Raw genomic sequence first — 8,902 nt, forward strand, 5'->3', positions numbered from 1 at the left:
GAGGTAATACGGGCCACGGAACTACTGACAGGCGATTTTAGATAACTGTGTGCCCAAAAGTACTTCCACAAGTCACTGTTGGGTCATTCCAGGCGAAATGATCCAATGGGTGCGCTCGACCCCCCACAATTTTGGTTCAAAAAATTACCACGCATTCCTTACGATACGAAAAGGCACGCCTCCGAGATTTACACGAAAATATTTGCCCGCTCAGAATTTACGCGGAGTCAAAGTTTGTAAGAATCACGTAAACCATACCGGGAATTATGTAGACTAGAGGGCAGAATATTGAAGTTCGACAGGTGTTTGTGGTGCAGAACGAGAGAGCAGGGTTCAAATAATGTGCCAAGGTTAAATTATTCCCGCTCGTTGTGCATTTAACCAGTCAAACGGACCCCGTTCGCGGTGCTATTTCGTCCCACTTTGGGCCTCGCTAAGGGCACTTTCCAGCTGAGTAAGAAATCCAAGAAAAATTGAGCATGTTATCCACTTCCAATAGAATAAGTTCGTTTATTTTGAAGATTCAATTCCCAGTAGTGTTTGCTACATTTAATCTCAAAGTTCGACATTTGTTCAAAGTTTGGTGACTTCGATGCCAATTTTGAAAATGAAGCGGTCGGCGGGTAACACTAAAAAGGTATGCAGATGATAGCCCGAAATGCAGAGCAAAACATATAAAAAAACTAAAAAATTACTTTTCCATAAGCGCGAGAAAATATTGTGTTGATACCATTTGTAATTCCCTCTTCAGCGTTCATTCGTTCATTTCCAGCGTTCATTTCCATAAGCGCGAGAAAATATTGTGTTGATACCATTTGTAATTCCCTCTTCAGCGTTCATTCGTGGCAGTAAAACAGGGGTACGGGGGCCTGTGAAGTCGTGATGGCGGTGGCTGTGCGCTCAGAGGGACAATATGCTGTTTTCGCACTTCCACAGCATCAACGTGCATTCACAGATAACTTCGGCACAAATTACCGAAGCATCGATGTGGTACTGCACAGGCAAGCATTTGCTCGTGACACTGAAGTTGGATTAGGAGGCTGGCTGGGAAGACTGGGCTGATTAGTTTATGGCCGTCTTTCCGCTGCATATGGCACCCGGTTGCCATATACGATCTATACGTATTTCACACACTGGCGGTGAGACGGTGTTCATGCAAGGAAGCTGTGTGGCCTGGCAGGATGGCTGAAGGAGAACAACCGGGAACCTCTTCTTACTTTTACCGTAGTCCCACGTAAGTGAACGTTTCGTTGTGCTCATCTACGGGGTTGCGTTGAGATTTGCGCTCCATTATGCAACTAATGGCAGTGCAGTGTGTGCAGCACGTAACGTCACAGTATAACAAGAACATACATCTTCATCGCCTCAGCTACTGAGTCGTGCGAAAGGTGATTTGAACGTCGTAAACGCGATACACAGCAACATGAATCTGTCGTAGTGTCGTTCAGTGAGAAATAAAACCCGTTGAAGTGATTCACTCTTGTGCATGGCGCCAAGTTGGCAACATCTGTACTGTTATCAGTCGACGCCTTCACTTTTGTTTCACTTATACTCCATAGGGTAAAATTGGAGCTGGCGAACTTGCGTTTCTGTATCGCTGTAATGTGCTGCTATCAGCCGATTTTCTGTTATAGTAGAACGCGTGTTTTCTTGTTCTCTGCAATAGGCGTGTTCCCCCACCTTGTTCACTGGGACCCTCGGACTGCCATCGCACAAGCTATTGTCATGACAAGAATCTATTTGAGTTCGATGACTTGAGCCTGCTCACCCAGAAAACAGTTTCACTTCGTTCACGCAGAGAATGGGGCGACATCAAGAGCATATGCAATCATCATCTGAATGTGTATATGCACAAGTACACGTCGCATGTGACATCAAAAAACTGCGTCGACCCATTTAATGTACATCGGAGAGGGCGCCGCGTCACAGCGGTCATATCTTGGAAACTGCGCAAAGAGGCACCCGCACTAAACCTGTGTCCGGGAGACAGACTGTGTCCGAAATGCGTTATCCGTGTCGCTGAGGTGGTCCGCGCGAGAAGGACTGTGGACGAAGAAGCAAGCCCGGAGAAAACCGACAGCCCTGGCCATGCCTTCACTGAGTCAGCCCTGGAATCAATGAACGCCTGCCTCGATGCCCTAGACGAAACGCCTCTAAGCCGAAAACGGACTCTGGCTAAACGCGCCGTATACGCAAAAAGGAAGCTACGAAACGTGCAGACTAAAGTAAGGAAAAATCTCGAGCAAAGTCTATCTGTGTCACTGGAAGATGTTGCTTCCTGCGACGATCTTTGTGACGAATACAAGTTGTTACTGTCACAACTCAAAACAGTGTATGTGAAAACAACATCTCACGCCAGAAAAGTGTCGATCCTCACCCTTGCGCCATCGAAGTGGAGCAGAGAGAAGGTGTGTGACTTTTTCGGCGCAAGTGATCGCATGGCAAGACAAGCCAAGGAACTCAGACGGCAGAAAGGACAACTGGGTGAGCCTGAGCGTATGCTGGGCAGGGCCCTTTCTCAGGACGGGAAGACAGCAGTAATTAACTTTTATCAGGAAGATAGAATCTCCCTTAATATGCCGGGCAAAAAGGATGTGTTGCGTGGAAAGCAAAAGCGCATGATGCTTCTGAATCTCCGCGAAGCGTACGAAATATGGAAAACAGAGAACCCGGGCCTAAAGCTCGGTTTCTTAACCTTCGCTGCTCTTCGCCCGCGTTGGTGCGTGCTGGCAGGCGCGCCAGGTACGCACGCCGTGTGTGTTTGTCCGTACCGCCAAAATATCAAACTAATGTTGGCTGGGTGCGGCGCCAGAGCCAGCTACCACGAGCTACTTGACGTGATGGTATGCAACAGCAAGGATGAAAACTGTATGCTCAGCAAGTGCCCTAAATGTCCAGGAAGAGACGCGATTTTTGACTACTTTAAGGGTGATGACTGGCTGAATGAAGATGATGACCATCCAGTGGTATTTCAGCAGTGGGTTCCAGGAATCAGATGTACCCTGGAAACTACCGTGCTTGAACCAGATGTCTTTCTTAATGACTTGGCACACAAGCTTGGAAGTCTTAAGCATCACCATTTTGTTGCGAAGCAGCAGGCAGAATTCCTTCGTTATCTGAAAGAGTCCCTTCTCCCTGAAGAAGGCATCGTACTCATGGATTTCGTGGAAAATTACAACTTTCTAGTGCAGGGGTCTCCCCAGTCTTTCTACTGGGATCAGGGGCAGGCTACCCTTCATCCAATGGTATTCTACTACCGCAACAGTGCTCACTCAGATTTGGTTCATCGCACCTTCGTTATCATTTCTGACTCTCTGTGCCACGACAACGCGGCGGTCTCTTGCTTCCAGGCTGAGCTGATAGAGAAGATTCGAGCGGAAGCCCCAGCCGGTCAAAAGGCTCCATTACTTCACAGAAGGCGCAGCGTCCCAATATAAGAACAAAAAGTGTTTTGTTAATCTTTGCCGTCACTACTCCGACTTCAACATGCGTGCTGTGTGGTACTTCTACGCGACATCACACGGTAAAGGGCCATGTGATGGAGTGGGAGGAACAGTGAAAAGACTTGCCGCGAAAGCAAGCATTCAGAGGCCACTTGAGCATCAGATTTTAAATCCAGCTGACCTCTATCACTGGGCTGATGAAAACCTCGAGAACATTACTGCAATATGGGTCCCGAAAGCACATGTGACGCAGAAACAGGCCATGCTGAGAAGCCGCTATGAAGCTGCACGACCCGTGCCAAACACAAGAAAGTATCACTACTTCGAACCTGTCAGCCGCTCTGAAATCTCTGTAAAAATTGCTTCATTTTCTGCGGAATGTCGGGTATTTAAAGTGTCTGTATAGGATAGAACGAACAATGGTGTCTAGGACAGTATAGTTTACCCCAGCCCAAGCTTTCTGAGGTGTTGTCCTGTCATGAAACTACTACCATTAAATAACCCAAATAAAATTGTGCCCATGACTAAGTCTTTTTATTTTTGAAAGCGGAAGGAACATTCTTCCAATTCAAGTGGAAGTAGCGTCTCAATTCCACGTGCTGAGCTTTCCAAAACGGAAAGCTTTTCACTACGCCATGCGCTCGCCTTTGCCAAGCAAGATAACGCAACGCGCAAGCCTTGTAATGCAACTCCAGTGTCACGCTGGAATGCTTCCGTGTGCAGTACAGTCTCCATTCAGTCATTTATGCGAACGTTACATGTGAATGCGCGCTAATCAGGGACGGACTGGGGCAGGAATTGTTACCGGGAAATTTTGTCAAACCGGCCCTCTCCCTGTAGTGATTAGCACTATGCGGCTCACAAAAGCGATCTTCCGAGCGGCCCATGTGTGTATCCAGCCCCACCGGCCCATCGGGAAATTTCGCGGTAAGTCCTATGGCCAGTCCGCCCCTGCCGCTGATGCTGTGGAAACGGGCGAAAACTGCCTATTCCCTTGTGAGCGCAGCGCCATCGCCTTTACCACTTCACGGACCGTTGTGCATTTCTCTTATTGCGACAACTGAACGCCGAGGAGGGAATTACAAATGGTATCAACACAGACCATTTAGATGAAAGGTCCAGAACTACTACGGTACAGTTGTCACCCCGCCGGCAGGCGTCTTCTGCAAAGCACGGCCAAGCGAGCCGCCCGTCAGTATACCCGCACGGTCCGCACGTACCATGTCCGACATAAAAAATATTTTCTCGCGCTTATGGAAAAGTAATTTCTTAGTTTTTTTATATGTTTTGCTCTGCATTTCGGGCTATCATCTGCATACCTTTTTAGTGTTACCCGCCGACCGCTTCATTTTCAAAATTGGCATCGAAGTCACCGAACTTTGAACAAATTTCGAACTTTGAGATTAAATGTAGCAAACACTACTGCGAATCGAATCTTCAAAATAAACGAACTTATTCTATTGGAAGTGAATAACATGCTCAATTTTTCTTGGATTTCTTACTCGCCTGGAAAGTGCCCTTAGCGAGGCCCAAAGTGGGACGAAATAGCACCGCGAACGGGGTCCGTTTGACTGGTCAAATGCACAACGAGCGGGAATAATTTAACCTTGGCACATTATTTGAACCCTGCTCTCTCGTTCTGCACCACAAACACCTGTCGAACTTCAATATTCTGCCCTCTAGTCTACATAATTCCCGGTATGGTTTACGTGATTCTTACAAACTTTGACCCCGCGTAAATTCTGAGCGGGCAAATATTTTCGAGTAAATCTCGGTGACGTGCCTTTTCGTATCGTAAGGAATGCGTGGTAATTTTTTGAACCAAAATTGTGGGGGGTCGAGCGCACCCATTGGATCATTTCGCCTGGAATGACCCTGTTCGCAAAAATGTCAAAAGACAATCACAAAAATAATGTATATTGCAACTGTTAACGAGCATTTGTACTGAAGAAAATATTTCGGATGAAATCTCACTGAGTGTATTACGTAAACAAAATATAGAAACCGACACTGAAGATTTTTGTTTAAGTTTAATTTGTACAAGCTTTCGCGTGGAGGTCCACGCTTCCTCAGGTATACCTGAGGAAGCGTGGACCTCCACACGAAAGCTATCTCCTAAAAATCTTCAGTGTCGGTTTCTATATTTTGTTTATGTGATCTACAGGACTTGACTCCCCTCTTCGTATACGCTTCTGAGTGTATTACGGTGATATCTCCTCTGGAAGTACTTTGCACAAAAATCTATCCGGGGTAAAAATCTGTGCAGCCAGATTTGTTACACCAGCTGTGATCGTAACGATATCATCAAGGATAGGCACCATGCTCCACAACACTCTGCGCATTCTTTTCACTTGCACTGGACTGCACTACCTTGGACTCTACGCAAGATGGGTTTTCGGGAGCTGCACTTTCCAGCTGAAAGGAACTTTATTAGTAATGCCTTTCTTTTCAATAGGAAAGTGCAGCACCCAAATAACCCAGTTCAGATCTGGTGCAGGAGGTGCAAGCGAAAAGAATGCACCCTCTGGTTGACAGAATTTTGAAAACCTTTATTCTTTGAATCGCATGTTCCACATGGACCCTTGCGGAAGCAATGCTTTGCGTCTGTATAGAGCTTCATGCTAAGGAAACTGTTTCATCTGTTTCTTGAAAGGTGGCCTTACCGCATTAACCAGGTGTTGCTCACAGATGGAACCAATTAAAAATCCCCTGTCCACCATAAGTGCATCGCTGAATGGTACAAGTCTTTCGATAAAACCGCTTTCAAAAAAAAAAAAAAAAATTATCGGAGGCCTTACCCCGGTAACCCTTAGAAACAAAAGCGATTATGCCACCAGGTGTAACTGCAATCATAAATTTGCGTGTAAATCCCTTGTAGCAAGAGTACACGTTAAGTGCACAACTAAGGCACACTGGGATTTCAGTGCAGTCAGGCACTGCCATGACATTTTGAAACTGCTTGAACTGCTTCGGCATAGTACTCCTTATTACCTCGTCCTTATCAGGTAGCATAAAATAAGTATTTAAAAGATTGAAAGATGAAAGCCACTGAAAAGGTTAGCCAGCTGTAGGACTCGAACCCACATCTTCTGGATTGCCGGTCTTTTGCCGGTCTTTTCAGTGACTTTCATCTTTCATCGTTAATTTCTTAGGCAAATTGAGGCTTTGTATGTATTTGTCCCCTCGATGTTGTTCCAGCCTCAGAACATCAGTTCTTTCAGATTGAAACATTTATTTTACTGAAAAACTAGTTTTCGGACTCCGTCCGAAAGCTTGTTTTTCAGTTAAAGAAATGTTTCAATCTCTTTAAATACTTATTTTATTCACTTGCGAGTGCTAGACTTCCCCATTTTTTATCAGGTAGCGCTACAACTGATGCCAAAACCTGGGCTAAAACTTTGACAGTGTGCGTAATTAGACTTGAGCATATTGTAAGCCAGCAACCAAAAAGCTTGCTAAAAAATGTTGTTGATACATTATGTTTCAATTTCATCATTGTCAGCTCAGTCTTTTCTCTGGCTGACAGCTGGTGCCTTGCAGAAAGAGTAACTATGTTTTTATAGCACTGTACAAGTGAATTGAGAAGTGCTAATGACGACAGACCAGTGAAGGATGTTATGTTTGCATCATTTATCGTGAGTGTAAACTTCTGTGCAAGGTCACGTGAGGTAACGTGGACTGCTCTTTCCTGGGTGGTAGATGGCATTGAGCTTTCTGTCTCGTTCTGGATGGTGCTTTCTAATGACAGCATCAGTTCTGTTACCTCGATTTCAGTACTGTCTGTCCGAAGGTGTTTTCGTCACAGCCGCCACAGTGCACCTTCCAAGGATGAACAACAATTTTGTTGCACAAACTTTGTTTTCTGATCGTTTCCATTGCTTGGTGCTGTCGTTCAATTACATGCAGTTAGGCTATAAATAACATGAACCATGAGCGCATGGTTGCACTTACGTTGTCTTCCTGGACCTGAGAACGCCGCTCCTTGCGAGCGAGTTTCTCATCGACGAGCCTCCCCTCTCTTTCAGCTCGCTTGGCGTTGAACGTTGATGATGTAGGGAGGTTTCGACTCGGCACTGCCGTCTTCTTTAGTCGCCTCGTCTTCGTGGAAATTTCTGTGGCAGGGTGAAGACATCGAAGAAAGTTATGGGCCGCGTGCACCCACGATATTTGCACGCTGAACAAAGTGTACGTATGCTGAACGAAAGTGAAACTTACGTGGGAAGATGTAATCTTCATCACAAAAGTGTTTAGAGCAGACAAGCATCGTTCGGGTGACAGTTTTCCCGATGCGAAGGCGGTGTATCTGTAGCATCTTCGCCGCCTACAGACGACGAGCGCCCAGCTCGCTGGAGCGAGCGACGACGAGCGCTCAGCAGACCCGAGCGCGAGCGCCTGGAATAAATCACTTTCAGTTCTGGCATAGAACTAGCTGGTTGTCGGCTCTTTCTTCCGTGGCACCTTTGCCACATTTCTGGTGACCCGCGTTAGACCTACGCGCTTCTGAGCTAATGGATCCACCCACTGGGGCAGTCCCGTCTCCCATGACTGACCCATCGGCTGGGAACCGTGCCTTGCGCGCAGAGGATCCTGCGATCTCGACGGCTGCTACGCCCCTCCGCCTACCTCCCTTTTGGCGACAAAACCCTCCTTCCTGGTTCCGACGAGTGGAGGCGCAGTTTCATCTGCGCACATCCAATCCCAGCAGTCAAAATATTTCCACATCCTTGCTGGCCTCCCTCCGGAAATCGCGGCGGAGTTGGATGCCTTGCTCGCTACGGTTCCTGTTGAACGCGCCTATGACGTTCTAAAGGCCGCCATCTTGAAGCGAATGGAGGTGTCTGAACGCGCGCGACTCCAACAGCTGCTTAACGAGGAAGACTTCGGCGACAGGAAGCCTTCGCAAATGTTGCACCGGATGAGACAACTTCTCGGGGACTCTTCAACTGAAGCGCAACAGCTGCCCCTCTTGCGTGAGCTGTTTCTTCAGAGGCTCCCCCAGGCAATGTGAATGGTTTTGGCTGGCTCTGAGGACCTAACGTTGGACAGGCTAGCTTCGTTGGCAGACCGAATTGCCGACTACTCCGCACCTCAGCAACAGCCGCCTACCCTTGCTGCGGCTACGACGTCCCAAGCCTCGCGATTAGATCGGCTCGAACAACGACTGGAGCAACTTACGGACGCCTTGCAGTCCCTTACTACTTCCCAACGCCCAAGGCTTCGTCGCCGTTCTGCTTCGAGATCCTCATCGCGCCGCACCCCTTCACCCGCTGCCCCAACACCTCCCGATGCCACCCAGACGGGGGCTCGTCTCTGCTGGTACCATGACCGCTTTCGCCATCGTGCCCAGCACTGTATCCCGCCCTGTGCGTGGCAGGAAAACCAACGGGCCGAACCCTGATGACGGCAAGTGGTCCTGGCCCTGTTTCCAGCCGTCTCTTCATCATTCGCGATCGCATTGC

The sequence above is a fragment of the Ornithodoros turicata genome, chromosome 3 (assembly GCF_037126465.1).
Source record: "Ornithodoros turicata isolate Travis chromosome 3, ASM3712646v1, whole genome shotgun sequence".
Classification (NCBI taxonomy): Eukaryota; Metazoa; Arthropoda; class Arachnida; order Ixodida; family Argasidae; genus Ornithodoros; species Ornithodoros turicata.